The 24,101-nt window shown below is 37.7% G+C and overlaps 1 protein-coding gene and 1 long non-coding RNA gene across 3 annotated transcripts in view; one reads left to right on the top strand and one right to left on the bottom strand.

The window, feature by feature from the left end:
* The window catches only part of LOC133225282 (uncharacterized), a 43,155-nt gene extending 32,314 nt beyond the window's left edge, over positions 1-10,841 (top strand). Inside the window, exons 2-3 of the long non-coding RNA XR_009729086.1 lie at positions 2,673-2,765; positions 10,282-10,841. This is a non-coding gene — a long non-coding RNA (uncharacterized LOC133225282). The remainder of the gene's footprint in view (positions 1-2,672; positions 2,766-10,281) is intronic.
* Positions 1-24,101, bottom strand: part of PRLR (prolactin receptor) — a 90,037-nt gene that overhangs the window by 28,432 nt on the left and 37,504 nt on the right. The gene's annotated exons all lie outside the window — the stretch shown is intronic.

Here is a 24,101-nt window from a genome sequence, read left to right as displayed (position 1 = left end):
CTCCCAAATACAAGCTGCCTTAGATCTGGATCACTTCACAGAGACATGTAAAAAAGTCACACAATTTGCTGTATTTAAAAGGAATCCCATTACTAAGGGAAAAATAGATGGTTACGGTAACTAAATAAACTTTTCTCTACTTTTTCTGATTTCTACAACTTGGTACTACATCAAAACATACAATTCTATCCTACCAGCAAATTTTATACTGCTTTCATTACTGCTTTCATGAAGAAGTGATATAATGAACTGCCAATGCATCTTTACATAATATGGCTGATGTAAAAGCTGGTTTTCACCAAAGCTACAATAGCGCTGTAAGTACCAGCTTGTTCATGTCTCAGTGATCAGAAAGGATCACTGTTAGACAGAACTGATAGAATTGACCTTATCTCCTGCATTAACTAGGATAATGACTCCCACACAAATATTTCTACATCAAATCATCATTATGCAAATAATATTTATTATGATAGCCGTGAGAATAAAGATAGAATCCCACTGAGTTAGGCACTGTACACAAAAGAGTTTCAGCTCTTAAGAAATTAAAATATTCAATTTTCAGTTTTTCTATTTTCAATTGAAATTAACCAATTAATAATTGGAAGAAAGGCATATAACAAGCAGGTCAAAACTTGAATACATCTGGTTTTAAACTAAAGATTATTTTCAAAATATGCAGACTGCCTGTGAAGAATCGGTTTTAGAAAATTCACTTTAGAATGTCATTACAGAATGCCACAAATGCCTTTCAATCAAAGCCAATGTATGCAAATTTTCAGAATTCCAAAATGACCAAATGTCTCTAAATATCAACATAAAGCATTTTGTTTTGAAATTTTCCAGTAGGACATTTTCTGAAATTTAAGCAAATAACTGCAGTTTTGTGGTAACTTTTCTTTTCCCATTGAAAAAGTTTCATTCTCATGTTGCAATGAAAAATTTCTGATAATCTTTCTTTAATTATACATAGAATTTCAATGAACAATGCAATAGCATGAAATGTTATTTTGTCATTTTGGGGCAAAGATGCTGGTGGAGAGGTGAGGAAGTTTATTTCTTATTAAGGAGAGACTAAAATGATTAAAACTTTACAGAAAGCAAAAGAACAGAACTTTGAAAGCACTAAAGGGAACACAGTAACAGAGGAAAGTGTGAAAGGTTTATGGAGTGACTCTGAGGAAAAGAGACAATAAGGAAGAATGCAAAAGGGGAAAAAAATCTGTAGGCACTGGGCAGTAAAGGGTTGGATAAAGTTGCAATTTTGAATGTATTCCAATTTCCCCTTTGTGTTTCAAAGCTCCACCCCCAAACAGCCTTTTCTTGGGGAACGCATGCAGTGGGTTGGGTGGAGGAGAAGAATGTTCTGTATCACAGGGCCTACAAGCATCAGTAGGGTAGTGCTGAAGATAGCTGTAACCTTAGCACAGTTTCTTCATTCCCTCTCACTGAGATAGTCCATTTTGGCTGAGTCTGTGTCTGGAGTCTCTCCTCAGAGCTTTACGACTCTAGTAAGACTGTAACCGAACTGCAGGGGAATAAATGTTCAATCACAATTATGCTCAGTAATTAACATTAACAGTGGGAGCAAAGAAAACTGTTGGACAAATAATTGTTTCTCATTTCAGTGTTCTCTTTTTAGGAGGTCCTCAGTATGAGGCTGTGAAAGTAGCTGGTTTTATGAGTACATATTGTACATTTTACACTTGAATTGCTTAAGTGACTGTAGAGTTACTCTATAAAAGAACACAATTACCAAAAATTACTTCTCAAACCAATAGAAACAATCAATGTCCTATTATATGTGAAGATTTCTCAAACATATTCCCCAAACTTCAAACTTGTTGATAAAAAAAGCTTTGTGGTTGCATGCTAAAGGCTATTACTAGTGCCATATACAGATCAAGAGGCACACTTGTTGGCTAAAGGAATAAAACAGTGTTTTCTTTGTAATCTAAAACTGAAGGGAAGAATCTTTTCTCACAATTAGTTAAGGGAAATTGATCTTAATAATAAAACAATTGTTCTTAACAATAAAACAATATTTAACTTTCAGCCTTCACTTTCCTGAGCTTAAAATAATTAATCTTTTAACACTTCTGAAGTAGTATATACTCCCTTTAATGCAGAAATATGTGGATGTGCAGAGAAGTATATTGGTGGCATTTTGTAGCTCTCTGGTAACACATTCCTGTGTTTGACACATTTTTTAAGCAGATTATTTTCTTCAGGTGTTTATCTTGGTGTCATTAATTTCCTATGTCAGTAAAAACCACACAGCTTCCTTACAGAGAGTGTCTCATTACAGAAAGTAAAAAATATCAAATTATTTTGAATTTTCTACATGCCAAACCAGTAACAGTATCACTATTGCTGTATCATAACCCTGTTAAGTTCCACACAGATTCTCATCTTCCAGAAAAAATGTCTTTTTTAATTGCAGTTTTGCAGTGAAAGAATACTGAAGGTCCTAAAACCTTCAATATGCCTTCTGAAGGAATTAGCTTTGATCAGGATTACAATTTTCCTTCCTAACTTCTGCATGATGAATGTACAAACTGAATGAAATATAGCACTAACTTGATCTACCCCCATCTTCAATCTAGGCTGCTGTTCCTTAAAGATTCTCAGTCATCCTGGATTGTGGTTTGGATTTTTCATTTGTTTTACAGTATAAGGAAATGAACCTGAAGTTGCAGACTGTGAGACTTTTATGTACTTGTTTACAGAATAAAGACTTACACTGCAGTCTCTGGAGGTTAAAGGTAAGTTTATTAATGTATTCTTTCATTAACCCATTCATTTATTAACTCACTTGCTGTTTCTTAGAAACTGCAAGGACCGTACTCTGTTTCATACTGATGAATGCATTTCTAACAGGTAGTGTTTGCATCTCTGTTAGAGTAAATAAAACACATCAAGAAACTACTTGAAGAAATTCATTTTGCAGAGAGAAATCTTCACTGTACAGCAATACCCTGTGGAGAAGGACTTGAGGGTGTTGGTCATGAGAAACTGAACATGAGCAAGCTGGCTTCAGTGTGTGCTTGTAGCTCAGCAACCAACTGTATCGTGGGCTGCATCAAAAGGATCGAAGGAGGTGATCCTGCCCCACCACTCTGCTCTTGTGAGACCTTACTTGAAGTATTGTGTGCAGTACTGGTGTCCTCAACATAACAACATGGAGCTGTTAGAACAAGTCCAGAGGAGGCCACGAGGATGATCAGGGGACTGGAGCACCTCTCGTATGAACACAGGCTGAGAAAGTTGGGGCTGTTCAGCCTGGAGAAGAGGAGGCTGCGTGGAGACCTCATAGCAGCCTTCCAGTATCTGAAGGGGACCTATAGGGATGCTGGGGATGAACTCTTCGTTAGGGACTGTAGTGATAGGACAAGGGGTAATGGGTTAAAACCTAAACAGGGGAAGTTTAGATTGGATATAAGGAAGAAGTTTTTTACTGTGAGGGTGGTGAGGCACTGGAATAGGTTGCCCAAGGAAGTCGTGAATGCTCTATCCCTGGCAGTGTTCAAGTCCAGGTTGGACGAGGCCTTGGGTGGTATGGTTTAGAGCGAGGTGTCCCTGCCCATGGTAGGGGGGTTGGAACTTGATGATCTTAAGGTCCTTTCCAACCCTAACTATTCTGTGATTCTAGGATTCTATAAAGGAAAGCAAATGGCCCAGTTAATAAAGATTAACTAAACAGAAGATACTAGGTTTTAGATTATGGATAGCATTTAACAAACTGAGGACATAAGAATGCCTCTCCCCTACTTCTGCCACCAAATATGTCTGATTAGATTTCATATGAATGTTTTCAGTTTGCCCTACTACTCCATGAAGTTTATTTAACCACTTCTTGATTAAATAATAAATAAATAATTATGAAAGAGAATTTGGAGAAAGAAAGACTTCAAGGAACAAAAGATACATTCTGTACTAGAGGAAAATATATTTTATTTCTTTTCTACAGTTATTTGGTGAAAAAAGACTCAGAATGAAATCAAGACCTTTTGGTTATACCATTTATTAATGCATCCAGCTACATCTGCTTTTTCAGTGAATGTTTTTGATTTGCTTTTATTGTGTCACTTCAGTGGTTGTGCAATTTTTCCTTCTTTGCACTTAGTCCCAAATTGTATCTATGGTGTGTATGAGAATTATAAAGTTTTATAAGCCTTATTGTACTGGGTAATGACATCACCTTGGAACAGTAGAATCAAGACTGGAGTCCTCTGCCTTTGAAAGATTATAAAACCTCCAGCCAGTTTAGGAGCCAAAGGGGAAGGGATGATGACTGGGGATTGAAGTTGTCAATTTTGAACTGCTTGCAAGCAAAACCACCTGATTTTCACCTAAAAGAATACTCTGACCAAAATTCAAAAGTTCCAATAATGATGACTTTTTATGCCCAAGCAACCTGAAATGTCAGATCAGCATGTTTTAATAGGACAAAGGCTATCTCATAAAAATTGAAAAAAAACCCCAAAAACCTCCACAAAAAAGAATATGTAAAGGCAAAAACCTGATATATCAATGGCATTTCTTTTAGAAGTATTTTAAATTTTCAGGGAATCAAAGAAAAGGCATAAGCATCAGGAACCCTCATGCTTGCCCTCTATATAGAGGACTTCATAGTAAATTAAGGTAAATTAGTAAATTTTACTAATTTACTAATTACTAATTTACTAATTACTAATTTACTAATTAAATAATTTTAAGTGTCATAATTTACATCACTTGAAATCAATTATCACCCTCCATAATTAACATCAACCCATTTTGGTTTATATTTCATTACAATGAACTTCAATTAGTATTTTCTTCATAGGCACTCAGTTACCTGATCGTGTTTCAAATGGTAAGAACGTTATTTTTGCATTTAATCCAAAATATTTCATCCACAAACCCTGAAATAAAAACCTTATGCTGACATTTATGAAATGGCAGGAGGAAAAAATGCTCTAACTGGGTTTTACTTTAGGTGGTAATAACACAGGCTTTTAAATCCTTGCTTACATAAAACCTGACCTTTTCATTTGATATAAAAGTCATTTTTATTGAAACTTGGATCCACACTTCAGTCATTATTGTTACCTGCATCTTTTCAAGTTGCCTTTTCAGTAATGCCTTTTATGGTCATACGCCTTCATCTTCTTGGCTGTATGCCCTAGGTAGCAGCATATTTTATACAGTTTAAATGAAAAAAATCATTGAAGAGTAATGCAACCATATTTTGGATTTCTCTTTTAATCCTTCACTTGCTTCACTGACAGTCTGTTGAATATATAATCTGACACTCTTTAATAGACACTGGCACCAGACTTTCAAATCCGGTTCAGATTGTTTGTTTAACTGGGCATGGTAGGAATCCTGAGCTGGAACAGTCAGATCTCTGCCTCCTTTAATGTCTTCTAATTCATGCACCTGTCAGAGTGCATGAGGTGGTTACAGCCTCTAACAGGGCTGCCAATATTACAGTCCTGGGTGGCTATCACCAGCATAGAACAAAGCATCTGTGAAAAAGCTCAAGCACACAGAATCTATTAGGGCTCTAAGAACCATCCACAAAACTGAGTAAAAGAGGCATCTTTCCTTCCTCCTCTCTGCATCTTTGTCCCAGGTGCAGCTCAGACAGTGTAGGGCACTTGGCTTGCAAAAAAGGTTTTGAGCATTGCCTTGTGGTAGCTTTTCAAGACATCACAAATAGCAATAGGATCTTAAGAGGGCAAATCAACTGCAGACAATACAGATGGGTAACTGAGGCATTATGAAGTCTTTAGATGGAAACGTATGTTTTAGAAATGACTAGACCAAGTGAATCACAGAAGTCTATTGGGTTATAAGTACCATTTTTCTGCCTTTTTTCCCCCATTAGATTTCTTCAAGCTTAATTCTATAGCACTTTCAGAACCCTAGCTACATTTAAATATTTGCTTACTTTTGTCTTACTTTTCATTTACATTGCTACTTTCTATGAAATACACTGACTGGTACAAAAACTAACTAGCTGTTCAATAATCCAGATCAATTATTCTTCATAGCTAAATGGTGCTGAATAATATGTGCTAAGGATAAGCTAAGACCATCTCTGCAATGTTGCTAAACTGGTTTAGATGCCTTCTGCCAATGAAGCATCATGCCAACACAAACTTCACTTCTTCATTCTGAACTCTAAGCGTGAGCTACTCAGCATAGGCATCCATATCACACAGATTAGGAGTCACAGGTGTACAGATCTGAATAAACAACCACTACCTACAGATATGTTACTGCCCTTTGTCAGAATTTGGAGATGCAGTTAGAAAGCTGTGTTAGCTTATATGGACAAGAGATAGGCAATGACCCAGTTTTTTGGAAGGATGAATAAACACAGTAACATTTAGCCACTTCTCACAGGCTGTTTTGTCTCTGATACAAAAACCAAAGAGGGCAGTTTTTTAATAATGATTTCTGGTACATTTCTCCTCCAGTGGTACAAAAGAGCAGTGCTTCTGCAGGTTGTTGATGGGCATTCCATTTCAAAATCTACTCCACTCCTTCAGTTTCCAGCTCTGATTTAATTGCTTAGCTATTAACTGCTTGAACAAAATTAATGCTTTCAAAGATGAAACTGGTACTTGAAAATATTAGTGTATGCACAGAAGCATATGAAAAGGGACAGTCATGGGCTCTTTTTTACAATTCAAACCCTCTGATCTGAGCAAGAGTGCTTAGTTTTTATACCTGCCTATTCCTAGAAGAGTTTCACAATTACGTGTCTACAACAGAATATACAAATAGAACATCTCCAAATCAGAACTGCGCAATTATAACCGTGTTGCTATACAAAGTATGACCATATATTCTTAGCTTGTTTATTTATTAACTTAAGATTACTCCTTTGTAGAAGAAATGTGATTCCTTCTACAGGATCACATTCTGATCGTACATCTGTGGGACTAGATATATGCAAATATTGTCTTTGGGCATAATATTAAAGCCCTATTGTATTTCAATGATCTATTCATGGGACGACTCCGAATAGCAGATGCAAGAAGAAAGAAGTCTTAACATCCTCTATGTGGCAAAGGCAAGAATCTTCTGCTGAGGAGAAGGCTATAAAGACCATCAGTGTTACAGGAATCACCTGTTACCCTATTTTTCCATGTGATGGATCTTGATATCATTAATACTACATTTTCTTCACATGCTCCATGTCTGATAATTTCACCTGTTAAAGCTCATTCACTCTTAGAGGATTTCACAGGCCAGACAGATCTATTTTTTGTGTTATTACCAAGCAGAATTTCTTGAAATTATATGCTTGTACTTCACAAGGCTCAGCAATCAAGTACATGGACTTAGTCCTTTACTATGCTGTCTGCATGAACCTCTTTACTTCAAGAGTCCTACTGATTCAAACTTACTTTTTGAGATTTCTGTCTTCTGTGTGATAAGTGTAACGGGAATTACACACTGCTTTATTTCCTTAACCCTCAGTTTCATAGCATCTGAGAATTTTTTTAAATATAGTACCTGCAAAATATTAATTTCTAGATATAAAATATAGAATACGAAGTGAGGTTTCAAAACAGTAGTACACAAAATAGATGTGAATTATTGAAAAAAATTATGGAGTTATTCCTGATTTGACATGATCTACCTCAAATTCTTCAGGAAGCAAGCATTTTCCTGCAGGAATCTGAAGGCTTAGTAGCAGCTTCTCAAGGTCAGTTTTGCTATGGAATTCAGTTCACTAGTATACACTCTGATATGAAAATAATTTTATTTCACTGAATTCATGCATTTTTGCCACTTAGTGGATTAAATACTTATATAAAATCAATCAGTTACTAGAAACTAAAAAGGACAAGAAAGAGTTCATGCTTGTGCTATCATGCCAGTGCAAATACTCTAGATTATGGGCTAAAAGCATCAACTGGATATGTAATCAATCAGCAGGAAGCACTGCTACAATCAGTATTATCTTTATCTTAAAAAAGAACTTCAGAAATACAGGGGGCAACTGTTAAAATCAGAGGCATTTCTGCAGACTGTCTGCAAGTGAAATTGGTAGGAATAGCCATTAGCTCAAAGGCTGTAAAACTAGACTTTAAAGAGTTGTTACTGCTGTTTGTAAGACATGATGTTATTTTTACATTCCTCAGTGAAAGCATAGGTTCTGGAGAACAAATCTTTGGATAAGAGGATGGGAAACAATTCAAGGGCAGAGAATCATAGAGGATATTAAGCCTTCCAATTATACCAGAGGTGGGGAAGACAGAAATGAGTATCAGAAAGCAGGTGTACTGCTGAAGAAGAATTAGAACTCAGCTCCAGACTTCTGCTTCCATCCCTGCCAATAGCTTAGTCTCTGACATGTCGGACATCTGTTGCCTACCTGCAAAATGGACAGACATTAAATCTCACCAAAATGTGTATCTTTTTAATTACACTTATAATTTGCATGTTGATTGAAATTAATGTTTCCGAGATACTTCGAGGACTTTAGCTTGCAGGGATTATTCATGGTCAGAATTATTGCTAGTAGCAATTTTGTTGTAAATAACTAAAAATAAAAGCCAAGAGGGAATTCTAGTAAACATTTAAAAAAAATTACTAAAGAACTCTGGAGACCACCTAGTCCCACCCCACTGCTCAAAGCAGGGCCTACTAGAGCAGGCTGCCCAGGGTCATGTCCAGTTGGGTTTTGGGTATTTCCAAGGACAGCAATTCCACAACCTCTCTGGGCAACCCTTTCCACTGTTTGAATGCCCTCATAGAAACAAGTTTTTTATTATATTTAAGTGGATTTTCTTATACTTCAGTTTGTGCTCATTGCTTCTTGTCCTTTCTCTGGATGCCTCTGAGAAAAGCCTGGCTCTATCTTCTTTACTTCCTCCATCAGGTATTTACACCCATTGATGAAACTCCCCTGAGCCTTCTCTTTTCCCCGCTGAATAGCCTGAGCTCTTTCATCCTCTTCTCATAGGAGAGATGCTCCAGTCTCTTATTTATCTTAGTGGTCCTTTGCTGGACCTCAGTATGCCAGTGTCTTTTTTCTACTAGGAAGCCCTGAACTGGACACAGCACTGCAGGTGCTTCAAACTGAAGACTGGCAAGACCTTCAGGATAAACACTCAAAACCCAAAGCTAAAATATGTAACTAATTCCATTCATTGAGGAAGGGGGAGATTATGAAGCCAGCTCTTAGAACTTTGCATCAGAGTCCCACTATGCTCACTCTTCACTGGTGAATATGCATAAGAACTGGCACTGGGGTTCAGGAAATCCTGGTTCTACTCTTGAATCTCTTTTCATTTACTTTTACACAATATTTTTCCATTAGTCAAAATCTGATTCCTTTTTTAGAGGAACTGTGTTCATAACAAAAGCAGCAGCCAATGACTGAATTCCTTTACAAACCACTTTATTTTTTACTTTACAGCCAAGCAATTAAAAAAGTCATATAAACTCTCAACCTGGGAACAAACTGTTGTTCTTCAGAAAGTTCATATGTTTGCATTTGGCTAACTGCATGGAAAAGAAAAGCTTTGTCATTTATTGATATTTTTTCTCTCCCTCCACCAGCATGCAGGTTGGTAACCCCTAACAAGCATTATATGCCTGGCATTTCTATTTCAGTGACATTTTCAGTGATTGCACTGAAATTACATCCCAGAGCATTTTAATGATTATCACTTTACAAAAAGCTTGGAGCGACAGCACACTTCTCATTACTGAGGAACATGAGTCTTTGTTCTTTTTGACATCTACAAAACATGCAGGTCTGTGTTTTTCCTGCAGCTTTACTTACACAAGTATGTTTGACATTAAACCCCAGCAAAACCTCCTACTTATAAGACGAAAAATGTTGTAGGTCATGAATCTGGCTGGAGTAGCTGGCTCTGGTGGGTTGACCCTGGCTGGATGCCAGATGTCCACCAGAGCTGCTCTATCACTCCCCTCCTCAACAGAGCATATGATAAAAGTATGATCTGTATGATAAGAGACTGGTGGGTTGAGGTAAGAGCAAGGACAGATCACTCACCAGTTACTGTCATGAGCAAAATCAGACCAGCTTGAGGAAAATTAATTTAATTTTTTACCAATCAAATTAGAGTGGGGTAATGAGAAATGAAAACTAAATTTTAAAGCACATCCCCCCACCCCTTCCAACTTCCCAGGCTTAACTTCACTCACAAATTCTGTACCTCCTTCCACTGAGCAGTGCAAGGGAACAGGGAATGACGGTTGTAGTCAGCTCATCACACATTATCTCTGCTGCTCTTTTCTTCTCAGAGGAGGACTCCTCACACTCTTCCTCTGCTCTGGTGTGTGGATCTCAAAGGGCTTCAAGTGGATCTCTGATCCACCACGGACCTCCATAGGCTGCAGTGCACAGCCTGCCTTACCATGGTCTGCACCACAGGCTGTAGGGGAATCTCTGCTCTGGCTCCTTGAGCACCTCCTGCCCTCCTTCTGCACTGACCTTGGTGTCTGCAGGGATGTTTCTATCACATATTCCCACTCCTTTCTTCAGCTGCTGTTGTGCCAGTTTCTCCTTCTGCCCTGCTTCTTAAATATATCCTCCCAAAGGTGCTACCACCATTGCGGATGGGCTCCCTGGGCCAGTGGTGGGTCCATCTTGGAGCCAGCTGCCCTTGGCTCTAATAGATATGGGGGAAGGTTCTAGCATCTTCTCACAGAAGCCACCCCTGCAGCCCCCCTGCTACTAAAAACTTGCCACACAAACTAATACAATGTCTAAGGACACCGCAAACCGAGAAGGTGGGCTCTGTGCCAGCTATAACTATGGCAGCACAGAGGAAGAGAATATTCATCCCAGATTTCTTCATGATTTATGTATCATCCTTCTTGTCAAGCCAGCAGATGAGGTTTGAATGACAGAGGCCTGGTATGAAACAAAATCATTTTCAAATAGTTCCATTGTACATCGTGGTATTCACCTATGATGATGGTGCTAGAATGTGATGTGTGGCTTAAAGACTTTGCTTACCTCTTATACCCTAAGTTGCATCAAACATTTCTTGGCCACTGCTAACACGTTGTGCCCTTGAATATAGTAAGTCTGTAATTTTGTTAGAACAAAAGCTCTTTCAGGTACAGTTTTGCAATACTGAGTCAACACGAGTGAGCAGTGGAACTAACGGGCTTTTGTCAAGTGGAACTCAATGTTAAATAACGTCTGCACAATTTTCCTTCCACATGAGGGCCCACTAATTAGGGTCATTTGACAATTTCCATAAAAATTGTATGCTTCTGTTGGGAATCTTTGGGAATTTCACCCTCTGTTAAATATGATTTATTCTGGGTAGCAGGGTAATACAATATTGGAAGGAATGGGGCCTGTAGATTCCTTAGGAAACCAAGAGTAGTTTCACATTTCAAAATATCCAATGACTATTTTGTGATTTTAGAATGGTTTTCTATTTTTCTGGTAAGTCTGTAACAGTCTTTTGTTTTGCTCTGAGCACATGGTTCTCCATTATGGATTTTCACCTGGGCCAATAGGACATGGGCTTCTCAAAAACCTGTGTATTACAAATTATTGCTTCACTTACTTAGATAAAAATAGACTTGTGTGGTCATTTGCCTAGAAACCAGGAGGCATAAGTTAAATCATCACCTCATCATAGGGAAATTCAATCCCAAATCTCTTCTTATGGCATAGAGTAATCTGGGCTGGAGTTGTTCTCTACCCCTTTTGTTTTCACTCTGGGTATGAACTAAAGAATTACAGGGACAGAAAAAAGGTGAACAGAATGTGACTATAGTTTAGTGTTCAGGATACTTGGATGCGAAAGAATGAGGTTTGCTTGCCCTTTGCCCAAATTTTCTGTTAATTGTACCGTGGTTTCTCATTGTAAAATACATGAAGAGATCTGGTGGGCAGAAAACACAGTATTTTAGAATAGCAACACAAAGAAACATTCAAGACAGCCTGGATAGGAATTCAGATATGAAATGTGATTTGCTGCCTTCTACAGTAGTTGAGAAAAACGTGAGAAACAAAGGATTTGGGTGACTGAACAGGAACTGTCTGGAGCCCTGTCCAGCTTGCACTGCTGGTGACAAATTCATGGAGAAATGTCAGAGAGACAGGTCACTATTTTTGTTTGGACAAAAGGAAAAGGTCTGGTTTCATGGGTAATCACAACAGAGAAGATAGATGGAGTTGGCTATTCAGATGAGATGCAGAATGTAAGATGTGGAGGGAGAATGAAAGAAGAACAAGGGTAAACCCCTACAGAGAAAGACATGCTGCAGTAGTCAGGAGAGCTATGGAAAACAGAGTAAAAGGAAAACTTCTGTTTCCTGTTGTGTGTCTGTACATGTGTGCATGCAGAAGGGAGGGAAGACTGAGGAAGAAGAGAAGACAGCTGTAGGGGAAAAGGGACAAAGCAACTTTTTCAATTTTTCTTAAGAAATCAATTATTCAGCAATTTAATCGATATTTCTTAAGCTGTTTATTAAATACTGCAAGTTTGCATAGGAGAGCTTGTGGAGTCTCCAGCCTTGGCGACTGAAATCAGCCAATCATTTGTGATTTTTAATTAGACATGCAGAAGCATGTATTTGTTTAACTTTCCATACAAAAGAAATGTTCTAAAAATGGTCTTGAAGAACAAATCAATGGTATTTGCCTGACACAAGTAAGAAAGCCAGAAAAGCTAGCTGACCTTAACTCTAGACATACAACAGCTGCTTAAGTTAGGAAAGTGGAAAACTAAATATAACATGTTTGTTCAGAACTCCATGAAATGCTATGAACATTTGGAGCTACCTAGTATGTAGTAAACAAAACCACAAGGTTTATGGTCATGAAGCACTATATCCATGTATACTCCTATATGTGTTAAATTACACTGAACTAGATGTTGCAGTTTTTACTGCTAAGACTAAAAAGACCAGTGGAGTACATGGCTACTGAAGTTTTACTTCTTAGTGGGGACACTGCTAGTAAAGAATTCAAAAAGCAGAGGTAACTGTGGGACATGCACACAGGAATGCTGCACACAAAGACAATGTGTCTGTATGTAAGTGGATTGTAAGAAATGCTCTGAAAATGGAAAACAGAAGCATAGAAAGACCCAGCAGGGTCACCCAAATGTCATGGGTACTATCAAGGTTAAGTAGAACAGCACAGAACCACAGAATCAAGGAATAATTCAGCCTGGGAGGTTGGTGGCTCTGTAATTCACCTTCTGAAGAAAGCAGTCACCTGTGAGACAAGACTGGGTTGCTCTAAATTTATCCATTCAGAGCTTGAAAATCTCCAAGGGTGATACTGCACAAACTCTCCGGGGCAACACATTCCACTGCTTGACTCTCCTTAGGGTGAACTACCCCGTATTTAGTTAGAACCATTCTTGTTTCAATACATGCCTGTTGTCTTTTTTAATCCCACTGCACACCACAGCAAGAGCCTGTTCTCATCTTCTCAGTAACTTCCCTGCAGGTACTGGAAGACTGCCATCAGGAAAATGCAGGCCCATACTTTCCTTTCTGTTTATAGTTCTGCTGTCCTATTGTCACTCTCTGGTTGTAAGCCAAAACTTCCACTTTCTTGGAGCACTTATCTGAATTTTAGGCTGACCTTTTGATGCAGTAACTACATATTCATTCTGTGATGCCTGTGGCCCTTTCTCCCTCTTTAGAAGCCAATAAACACAGTGTAAAAAAATGGTAAGTACCAACAATCAAGGAAAAATTAAAATGTACTTGACCTACCTAAAAAAGTATGTCAGCAGCAACTTAATGTGAACTTGTATTTTTCTATGAAAGGAAACAAAATTCAAATAGATCATGAAAGTCAACTCTGGTGAGTACTGCTGTTTCGTCATAGCAGTCTCAACTTGAAACAATGATTTTGATTAATTTTTTTTTAATGAGTTGCATGGAAGAAATCTCATTAGCTCCTACAGAACTGTCACTGCGACACTGAGCAGATCTGAACCTCACCAGAATATTAAAAATAGGTATGTGTAAGACAATTACCAAGTTGTGTTTTGACACCTGACTATCAGGCTTGTTACACTGTGCATTTTGGTCATCCCTCTCTTTGCATCTTGTCTGTGTGGACACGGTTAGAAACGTACTTTGCTGTAAATAAACTAGATGGTCTCACTATGGAGGTAGGGTAAACAGAGCCAGAGATCAACAAAGAGTGTGAACCAGCCTGTGGGCTCTCATACTTTCAGGAGAAATGGTTAATAACCAAACAGGCTGGAAATTAGGGAATAATGTATCAGTCTTCCCAGCCAGTTTGAGGTGAACACTTCAAAACTTACACAAGAGTAAGTGTGCACAAAAAAAATGCCAACTCACTGCTAAAACAAAACCTATTCAAACTTTGTGTGCAAAAGAAATGGCTCAAGAACATTTTGTACTTCTGAAGAAAGTACTTCTTGAAACTGGCAAGATTAGAAAGAGCTTAGCTTGATGTAGCTGCCTATTGTTTCAGTTGAAAAAGGTTAGTATTGGTGGGAATTCATTTTTTGTTGTCATTTTCATAAAAGCTGTGTGTTTCAGGTCTAGTCCATCCCTTTTAATGCCACTACTCCTCTGCAGACAAGAGGTATTCTGCAGGTGCTTATTTAAACCTACAGCTGCAAAGTAAGAGACAATTTACTGGTTAGTATCAGCATTTCTCTAAACTGGACTGCATGGGATGAACGGAGCCTTTGAGAGAAAGATCACTAGACAACAAATGTTAAGTTTTAAAACTGGTGGAGTGAATGCAGGTATATCAATAATTAATTATCAGTTTATTATTCTCAGTCCCTAAGATCCCAAGGCTCAAGATACTTATTCATGGCCCTGGGAGCACACACACTATTCTCTTTACTATGGACACTGAAGCTAATTCCTCAAGGAGGGATACAATAAAGTTTTATGTGTAGAGAAAAGACAGTTTCTTGCCTTTACTCACCAACAGAAAGTATAATAAGGTTTTAAGACTCTTATATGCTTCACTGCTTTTTTTTTTTACTTGTGCTTATGTGGTATAAGCCTTGCAAATTTTGCTGATGTTGATGGATTCTCTTGCTTGTAAGGTGAGTGTAATGTCCTTTTCCACATGCAGCATGCATATAGAATATAAGTAGCTCGTGCATACTTGAGAAAAAGATTGAAAAGTTGCACTCTGACTCAGAATGTATTCTAGCTTACAGGAAATATAACATCTTTATTTTAAATAAGCCCATGCTGTTTATGTGGAATTAGTGTGGAAATGGGCTTAGCAAGTATGATAATGCAGCAGGTCTCCACTAGCATGGTCAGTTATTAAATTGATTTTAATATAAAAATAGTAATCTCCTGCCTTTTTATGAATAGCTGAGAAGAAAACCCAAATGCAAATTCGTAGTGTTTTCTCATTGTCTTAGCAAATAAACCATTAAGATCCCAGACTGAGTTTGAATAAAAGAGAAAACTTTCCTGAAACTAAAACTGGAGAGATCAGAATATCACTTGAACAAAAACCTCTCACCAAAATCTGATTTAGTCTTTTCTGATTTCTAGGGCACTTTATTCAATGAACTGGAAAGAATCCTGGGCAGCGTGGACACTCACATAGCATTCCCTGTTTAACAATTCTGTATATTAAATATTCTGTACAAAGTAGATACCTTGGTAGTGGCAGAGTCCTCTCTTCACCTGGCTCACATCTAAAAATACCTTCTGTCCTACATATCTGTTGTTTCAATTCTCTGGTATTATTTGACTACATTTTCTGAAAAGACACTAGAATAACTAGTAGCATTAGCTGGTATCATTTTTCAGGTGCTTCCCCTTACTGAGGCAAATAAGGAACTATTTATATAAACAAGCTGAAACACTGTACCTCCCTTATAGTAAACAGCAGGTTTCAACTCCACTGAGGTAATTCCAGTGCAAAAAAAAGTAGTCAGAACAACTTAAAATTTCCTCTAGCAAATTTCATTATAGCTTCATATTTCCACACTTTATAAACTGTATAGAAATTACTGTTATTTCCATTTTCTATGAGGGCACAGTGAGTGAAATACATTGGATACAGCCGAAAATAAAACTGGAAGGTTATTTTACCAGCAAAGGTTGTATGGCAAATACTGTATGTTGCTTCATGCATTAAAAAAAAAAAAAAGAAAGATGAAGTAAACCCATAATCTTTCCTTCAAAAAAATATTTTGCTTTGCTACCTTTTTTCAGTCTATTTTACAGCTGATGTTTAATTAGATGACTTCTAAGCATTAAAAGGATCTAATGAATACTATTTTTGCACTACTTAATATTCTTAAACAAGCTGCTGATAAAGTAATTTGCATAACACTGCATTTTTCCATGCTTTTTTTTTTTTTTTAATTTCAGGTTAAGATGCATTTCTATGGCAAGTGTAGTACAAGCTAAGAAGAATCCAGAAAATCACAAATTAGGAAGTTATTTGGAAGAACTTCTACAAGAAATAAATGTCAATAAAGTATTCTTGGAAGCCAAGAATGGGGAGACTGATTCCTTCATAAAACCTCCCATGAAAGAAGTCAACCTGAATAACACAAAACTCAGATTGCAAATTCAAGCCTCCACTGCCTGTCCCAGCCAGATCAGGTATTAACTTGTCTTTCAAATGTTTCTTACACTGAGGAAAGAAGAAAAACAAAGTTTATGTTGACCCAAACGCATTTGATAGAAATAGGCACAGAACAGTAACCTTGACACAGGATAGCACAGAAGAAGGGCAGAATGGAGCCACAGGCTACGGAGTGGTTCTATGAGTAACTGCAGTGAGACTGTACAGTCCTCAAGGGTGAAGACAAGCTGCTTAGCTTCTTCTTAAGGAAACACGGCCTGACTCCAGGAAAAGAAGGTGAAGCAGGAAAAGAAGATTAGTTTAAGCAGATTCTAAGCCCGAGCTGCTTTTCAGTAGCTGGATTTATCTATAACGAAGAGGAGTATTTATATTTTTTACAATTACTGTCCATCTAAATTATAAAATTACAGATGTAATTTTTGCAGCTAGAGATGAGGTATTGCTGAATTTGAACCTTTACCAGTTTTATGCTTTGCTGTAACCACATGCCCTTGATAAAAGTAAGCACTACTTATATAAAACACATACAGTTCTGTTAATGATTTACACATCAGGAAAAGAAGCCCTCGGATTTATGTACACCACCACTGTAAAGCGCGTACAATAAATTCTGCAGCTGTGAGGTAACAAAGACAGTATTTTACTGCTGTGACTCTACAAAAGCACCCAAACCTTTGCCAGTTACAAAATGTCAGGCTATCTGCTCTCACCAATCTCAGCTCCTTTAGAGTAAAGCAAGCACTTCTGCTCCGTCAAAGGATAATGCAAATCAACAGGGTAAGAACGAGAAGAAACTACCAGGTTGCCTTGGTTATCCTAATGCCCTATTGGCTAAAAAAGACCACATAGACAAACACAAGGCTGAAAGCAAACCAGCAGATTGAATTAAGGAAGCTATGAGGAAAACTAGCAAGAAAGTAAGTTAGGAAAGATTTCCATAAAGTAGATGTAGATAAAAGCATACTTGAAACTCAGAACTGGTACTGATCATAGCATAAAAATGCCATGAAAAAGTGAATCTCGGCAGTAGAGAATTCTATGGTGTAAGTGCAGACCTTCAGTCTTTCCCCCAGCAGGAAAGATTACTGCTGCCTGAAGCACGGGGCTAAAAATATTCTGTCAAAAAAGTGAAATGTATTATTAAAGGTAATAAAATGTATTTTTTTTAAATTTCCATCAGATTTCCCGTGGGGTTTACGCCACAGTCTATGACTCAGTCACAAACACATTCATTCAGCTAAATCTATTTTTTTCTCAAAAGATCACTGGAAGCTATTTTAATGCAGAGGGTGGTTTTAGTGCAGGAACTCTTTCAGCTTTGAATTTGTCAAACAGTTGAACATGGAAACACATAAAATACCTATGGATGAACAAGCTTGCAATAGTGTACTTGAGGTTTATTATCATGACATGCCATCTTTCAACTGTTTTTGTTTTCTGTGCAGGCAGCTGGCATACGGGAAGGAAAAGCAAAAACCCTGGGGAAGGTGCTAAGAGAAAAAAGGGTAATTAAAAAGACAAAATACTCCAGTCATTGGATGACTTATCTTCCTAAAATCCTTGGTAAATGTCTATGAATATCCTCTTAACCTTAGTTTTATTTAAACAGCATAAAAAATAGGAGATGAACCAGGACCTACTAATACAGAATATGTAACAGCTTCAATTAAAATAACAACCACTTTAAGAAGAATACCAATGAAACAAGGAGCATCTGTTGGCTAACGAAGCAAATGCTACACACTCTTGATGAGGAAGAGATACTAATTAGGTTTGAGCCTAAATAAATTTCAGTTTCCACTTGTCCAAATGTTTTGTGGACTTCAGATCCCAAGTGTTGATTTTATTTCACTGTGTTACAGGTTGTGCAGCAAGTACAAGAGCTGCAGCAAAGGCAGGACAACAGAGACTCAGCAGATGAATACAGGCACCAATCAAGCTGCTCCTGCAGCTTTTGCTGTTAATGCTGATCAAAAAGAAGGGATCTCCACTGGGGGATAGTGAGGCAGCTGGGACTGCCACAGGAAGACCCCATGGGTTCTGGCACATGAAGGAGGAGAATGGTGCTCTATTATTTTTACACTTTTGCAAATAGGACCCAAAGTTTGATCTGGAAACTTTATGGGTATGCTAAGAAATTATTTTCAGTCAGGAGCACACATAAATAAAGAATGAATTTTGTAACTGGGAAAAAAGGAGCCATACTCCTGGTATGAATTTGTCATGTTTTCAGCATCCTTAATGAAGCCAGTCTTTCTAGTACAACAATGGCACACACGCAGAAGTCTAAGCTTAGGCATCTATGAACTTTCAAAATCAAAATGCAAGCACCTGCTAGATTTTGAAGAGAAAGGATTTGTATGCTTTGATTTTACCTAAGTGCTACACTAGGCACCTAAAGACATCTGAACTGTCACAGGAGATGGTTCAGAAGACTCTTCCTGTTTGGAGGTAACACACCGTACTAGAGGCATACAGTGTTTTGCACTGTAACTTCTACCTGCTTCTTTCTGGTAACCTTCCACAAGCTTGCAACCATTTTCAGCTCTCTGGATCTTATATTTAATTCAAATAGCATATTAGTTATGAAAGCTAGAGAAGATTATTACCTTGACTAAAGCCAATTAACTGGTCCCTGGTAACTCTCTGAAATTACAAATAATAATTTAGATAATTAACCTTTTCTAATCTGCTTGATTATACTGATACCTATTAATGAGATTACCAAGAAAAATATGGATCCTATCTAATATACTTATAATTAACATTGGTGTGACGCAGGATCAGGAAATCTGATCTTAGATAAAGATGAAGATTTGAAGGAGCAAAGGTTTAATTATGATATTGCTTGGCTGAAATGCATACATCTTGAAAATGTGTAACATCCTTTCTCCCAAGAAAACAACTGCTGTTTATTTATTAATAGTACATTTGAACAATGCATATTTATTCCCTAGTTCTGTATTAAGAATACAAATCCTCCTTCTTGCCCACTCTCTTTATAATTAAGCTAAATATTACAACTGCTCCTGATGAAAGAAGTGTTGGCTTTGAGGTATTCTTACATCAGAATAGTGGCTACACTAAGTGAAGCTCAGACATGCTCTGACAGTGACACTGCAAGAAACCTCAGCTGCATGTAAGACTACTTACATAACTTGCAAATCTGTCCACAGTAACTCTTGCTGTCAAAATCAGCGTTATTGAGAATAAAAAATGGCAACTGAAGATGAAACAGGAAAACCCCCCAACCAAATACTGGGAATATATACAGTGAACATTTTATGCTCAGTTACTTCAGACCCAAGATTAAACTCCCTATCATTTACAGAATTACTCCTTCCACAACATTGCCAGGATCTGCTTTTAATGACAAAATTCGGTACTAAAATATTACATGAATCATGAAAATGAGCTCCAGCTTGAATCAGAAAGTAAGGCAAATTCCAAAAGAAAAGACTTTGGTATCTTCATTTTTCCCTTTTATAGTGCAAAGCATTGATTTGATTTGTTTCTCATTTTTAGTTCAAAATTTCCAGTGTCTGCAAATGCTAGGTCATTATTTTTTTCCACTGGGAGAAGTGGGATACAGAAATAACACCAGTAGTTGGCAAGCACAGGCAATTAAGTCAACTAGACTCTGTAATTAAGGTGTAAAGAATATGCAATAGCGAACTCATCTTTGTTTTAATCAGGCCCTTAAGAATACTATGTTGGGGGGAAATAAAAATCACATACATTTTTCTTTTGTAAATCACTGCACTTTCTCTGATGAGACAAAAGCTCATCTAAGCCATTACCTCTAACAATGACCAGTAACAAAAATAAGGCAAGCAGCCCTCCAAGTTAATTACTGAGTTATTATACCCACTATACCAATCCCATGTGATGCGAAGGGTTAACCGATGTACGGGGAGGTTAGGGTTAAGCCGTTTGTTTAACAATGTTACTGCTTACTGGTGCTTACTCAACAGATACGTGCTCAACACTTATCATGCTTGCGGAACAGAGTGGGAGGACAAAGGCTATTGATAGGAGGAAGGAACAGTAACTCCTGTTCTCTGGACCCCTAAACCGACTGAGATCAGCTTTGCGGTTTGGACAGTGACTAAATCACCGGAGAACAGGCACAACGACTAGAGATGAAAAGTTCGGGGAGGACTCATTTACTTGATCTTCAGACCCCCGCCCATGACCACCAGGAGACACTGTGCAAGCAAGGACCTTTACCTCATTATAATATGAAGCGGGGATAGGTCATGAATGTGTACAGGTGTGTTGTGTAACCTCATGAATATGTAATAGTTTAGAGGATAAATATGAAAGAGAACGATGTTGAGGTGCACATGCCTTTGGAGGAGCTATCCTCATGTGCCTCAGCGCTGAATAAAAGAATACCTACCTTACAACCTTAACGAGTTGTGGAGTCTACCCGCGCATCACATGTACACTTTTAATACCTCCTTTTGCTCTGCACTGTTCACATTCAGACCAATATATACATAGAAATCTCACTGAATTTAATATTAACTGAAGACACACATGGTACCTCTGACTTCCAGCCAAGAGCTTCTGCTTCATTGGGCAAAACACAACAAAAAATTCAAATAAATAGGTTTTCTATTAAATGGATTGCATGTAAAACTTGCATGATTAAAGAGAAACAAAATCACGGTGTTTGCTACAAGAACAAAAATATCCCCTTGATCTCACTGACACTTTAGCTAATTTTAATTGGAATAATTCTAGCAAGTAAGTATGATCTTTAAACAATAATTAAAGTGTAATGCAAGAAACGAGAGCAATTCCTCAGAAGTTATGAAACAAGTCATCTGAAGGCTGCACCTGTATCAACACATTCAGGGTCATCCTTGAAAGTAAAATGGTAAGTATTTAGAGTGGAATTTCAAGCGGCTTTTTAAGCCAACCAAGTTATTTCCTATTTTATGGCCAAATCATCAACCTCTTTCTTATTCTGATGAACTGTAATTCACAAAAGTTAACTATAGATGGATTATTTACGTAAAATTTATAAAATGAACAACGGCTTCAGTTCTTTTCTTTCAAGAATGGCAACACTTTGACTATGTGCCATAGTTATCGTCCATTTACTTGACCAGCAAACTGAAAAATTCAGCGTTTGGTTTTCCAGACATTGATTTAATGTGAGACTTTCCTTTCTTTAATTGTGCTTACAAATACTTTAAATAACAGCACCTTGATGCTTGTCATGCCGTGGTGCAGGATCAAACTCTGTCTCAGATTCACATCCATTTTTCTTCAAAGGTGTAGCCATCCTCTACTGTAGCCCCGTGTGCCTGTAGACACACTTTTGCCATTGCTAGCAATGGTCTTCAGACTGTACTGGCTTTGCCAGTTCACAGCACTGAGGCTTATGAGGCCAACTTTGAACTCTTCTTGGCCTGCTTGCAACTTTTTTGGAGCATAGTAATATTTTTCCTAATTTATTTTACTTTTAGTTTTCTCTTATGGTATAACTGTATTTTTTATTTAGAGCAGGAACATGTAGTTATTCTGATATGATGAAATATTTAATAATGGCATAATGGTACAGTGGAGGGGAATACAAGCCTAGTGTGATAGCAGAAGCATTGAGAACGGGGACACAGGATGCACTGCAGAGGTGTTCTGGCATGGGTGGATAAGAAAATAGAGACAAGCTGACATTAGAAATCCAGGGGCTATAACCGGCTCACCAGTGGTGAGTTAAGGAATGGCTACACTGAGCTGAGCAAAACAAAGGTAATGAAAAACAATATCCAAAATATTTTGAGTAAACTTGGATGCAATGTAAAATATCAGTCAAATAAATAAATAGCAAACATACAAAAAAGGCTCAGAGCCTGTCCTAAAGAATGGGACAAAGAAACCATGAATACCAGTATCATTGGTATCGTATCATTGGCAAACAATGATAGGACAAGGGGCAGTGGGTGCAAACTTCAACACAAGAGGTTCCACTTAAACTTGAGAAGAAACTTCTTCTCAGTGAGAGTGACAGAACACTGGAACAGGCTGCCCAGGAAGGTTGTGGAGTCTCCTTCTCTGGAGACATTCAAAACCCGCCTGGACACGTTCCTGTGTAACCTTATCTAGGTGTTCCTGCTCCGGCAGGGGGATTGGACTAGATGATCTTTTGAGGTCCCTTCCAATCTCTAACATCCTGTGATACTGTGATCATACTCCTCCTAGTGAAAAAAGAGCAAGTAACCCCAGCATCATCATTTAACTCCTCTCACTGAAAGACCTAGAGCACTGATGATTTGTTGTGATGCTCACCCTTCCTTTCTGCTTGGGGCAGGCTAGCATTGTTTACCTTAGCAGGCAGAGGCAGTGAAAAGATGAGCAGAGAAAAAGAGACAGAATCTAGGCATTATGTGCACAACAATTTTCATTGTGTTATTATTTTGGAGAGTTATGAAATTGTATTCTTCCCTTTTCTGTAACAATTAGATCTGGACTAGTAAGGTTTTTTTTAGATTAGACTCTTCTATAATAATAAAAATAAATGCACAAATTTACATATAAAAATATGTGACGTTGTGAAAAACGTGTATTTTGCTCATACCAGAATTTATAACACATTACCCCTTATCTAGATCTCATTTAGACATTCAAATTTTACTTTCAATTTCCTGACCAGAGCTCCTCAATATTTCATGTCATTTCTTATAGGAAGGGTGTTTTGATAGCTGTGTTTCAGATATAATCTCAGCTTGATTTTGCTAAAATCTGTGTCATCATACTACACGGAGAAATAAAAATACCACTTCAAATACAGTAGCATTGTATGACTGAGTATCACAGATGTAGGACAGAGATACATGGGTCATCACAAGGAGCTTCCAGTTCTCAGTTTTTACCTGCCTTTGAAGTGTGCTTGCTTCTCTTCTCTCGCTTCATGCATATAAAAATGGTGTATGTACTTGCACGGACAAAGAGGATGTGAGGGAAATTTGAAAGGTTTATATATGGAGCTTAATACACAGATTCAGCTCTAAAACAAATCAGTGTAATGCTTTCTCATGCACATTCTGCTGGAATTGCTTCTATAGTCAATTATCTGTTTTAGCATTTGTTTCTAATAGTCTTCATAATGTGTAAACCATGCTCTAGAAACAAGACAGTTGCTGGCCTGGACTACTGACTAATACGTAATTTAGTGTGATGTTGCTACAGCAACCAAAAAGATGGAATAGCGTGTCATATATCATTTACACATTACTTGGAACGTCCAGCTTTCTAAAAGCCATTAATACAGCAGAGGTGCTGTGATGAGGAAACAAGGGCGTCTTAAAGGATTCTAAAATAGTTTCCATTTTTCTGAAGGTCCAGGGCAGTAATTGAAAGTAAAAAGGAGTGCAAATAAGAGTTAAGTATTTAAAAATAGAAGAACCTTCCTTTTGTAACACAAGATATCAACATTTCTTAGGGTCCAGCTGTCAGACAAACACACTTCTAGATCACAGACAACCTAGACTTTTTACTTCAAAGTGTGTATGTTTGT

The sequence above is a fragment of the Neopsephotus bourkii genome, unplaced genomic scaffold (assembly GCF_033783945.1).
Source record: "Neopsephotus bourkii isolate Nb327-2 ecotype Australia unplaced genomic scaffold, CSIRO-AGI_Nbou_v1 NB_1754, whole genome shotgun sequence".
Taxonomy (NCBI): domain Eukaryota; kingdom Metazoa; phylum Chordata; class Aves; order Psittaciformes; family Psittacidae; genus Neopsephotus; species Neopsephotus bourkii.
Note: the sequence above shows the minus strand (reverse complement) of the source record. Positions and strands in the feature narration are given on the sequence as shown.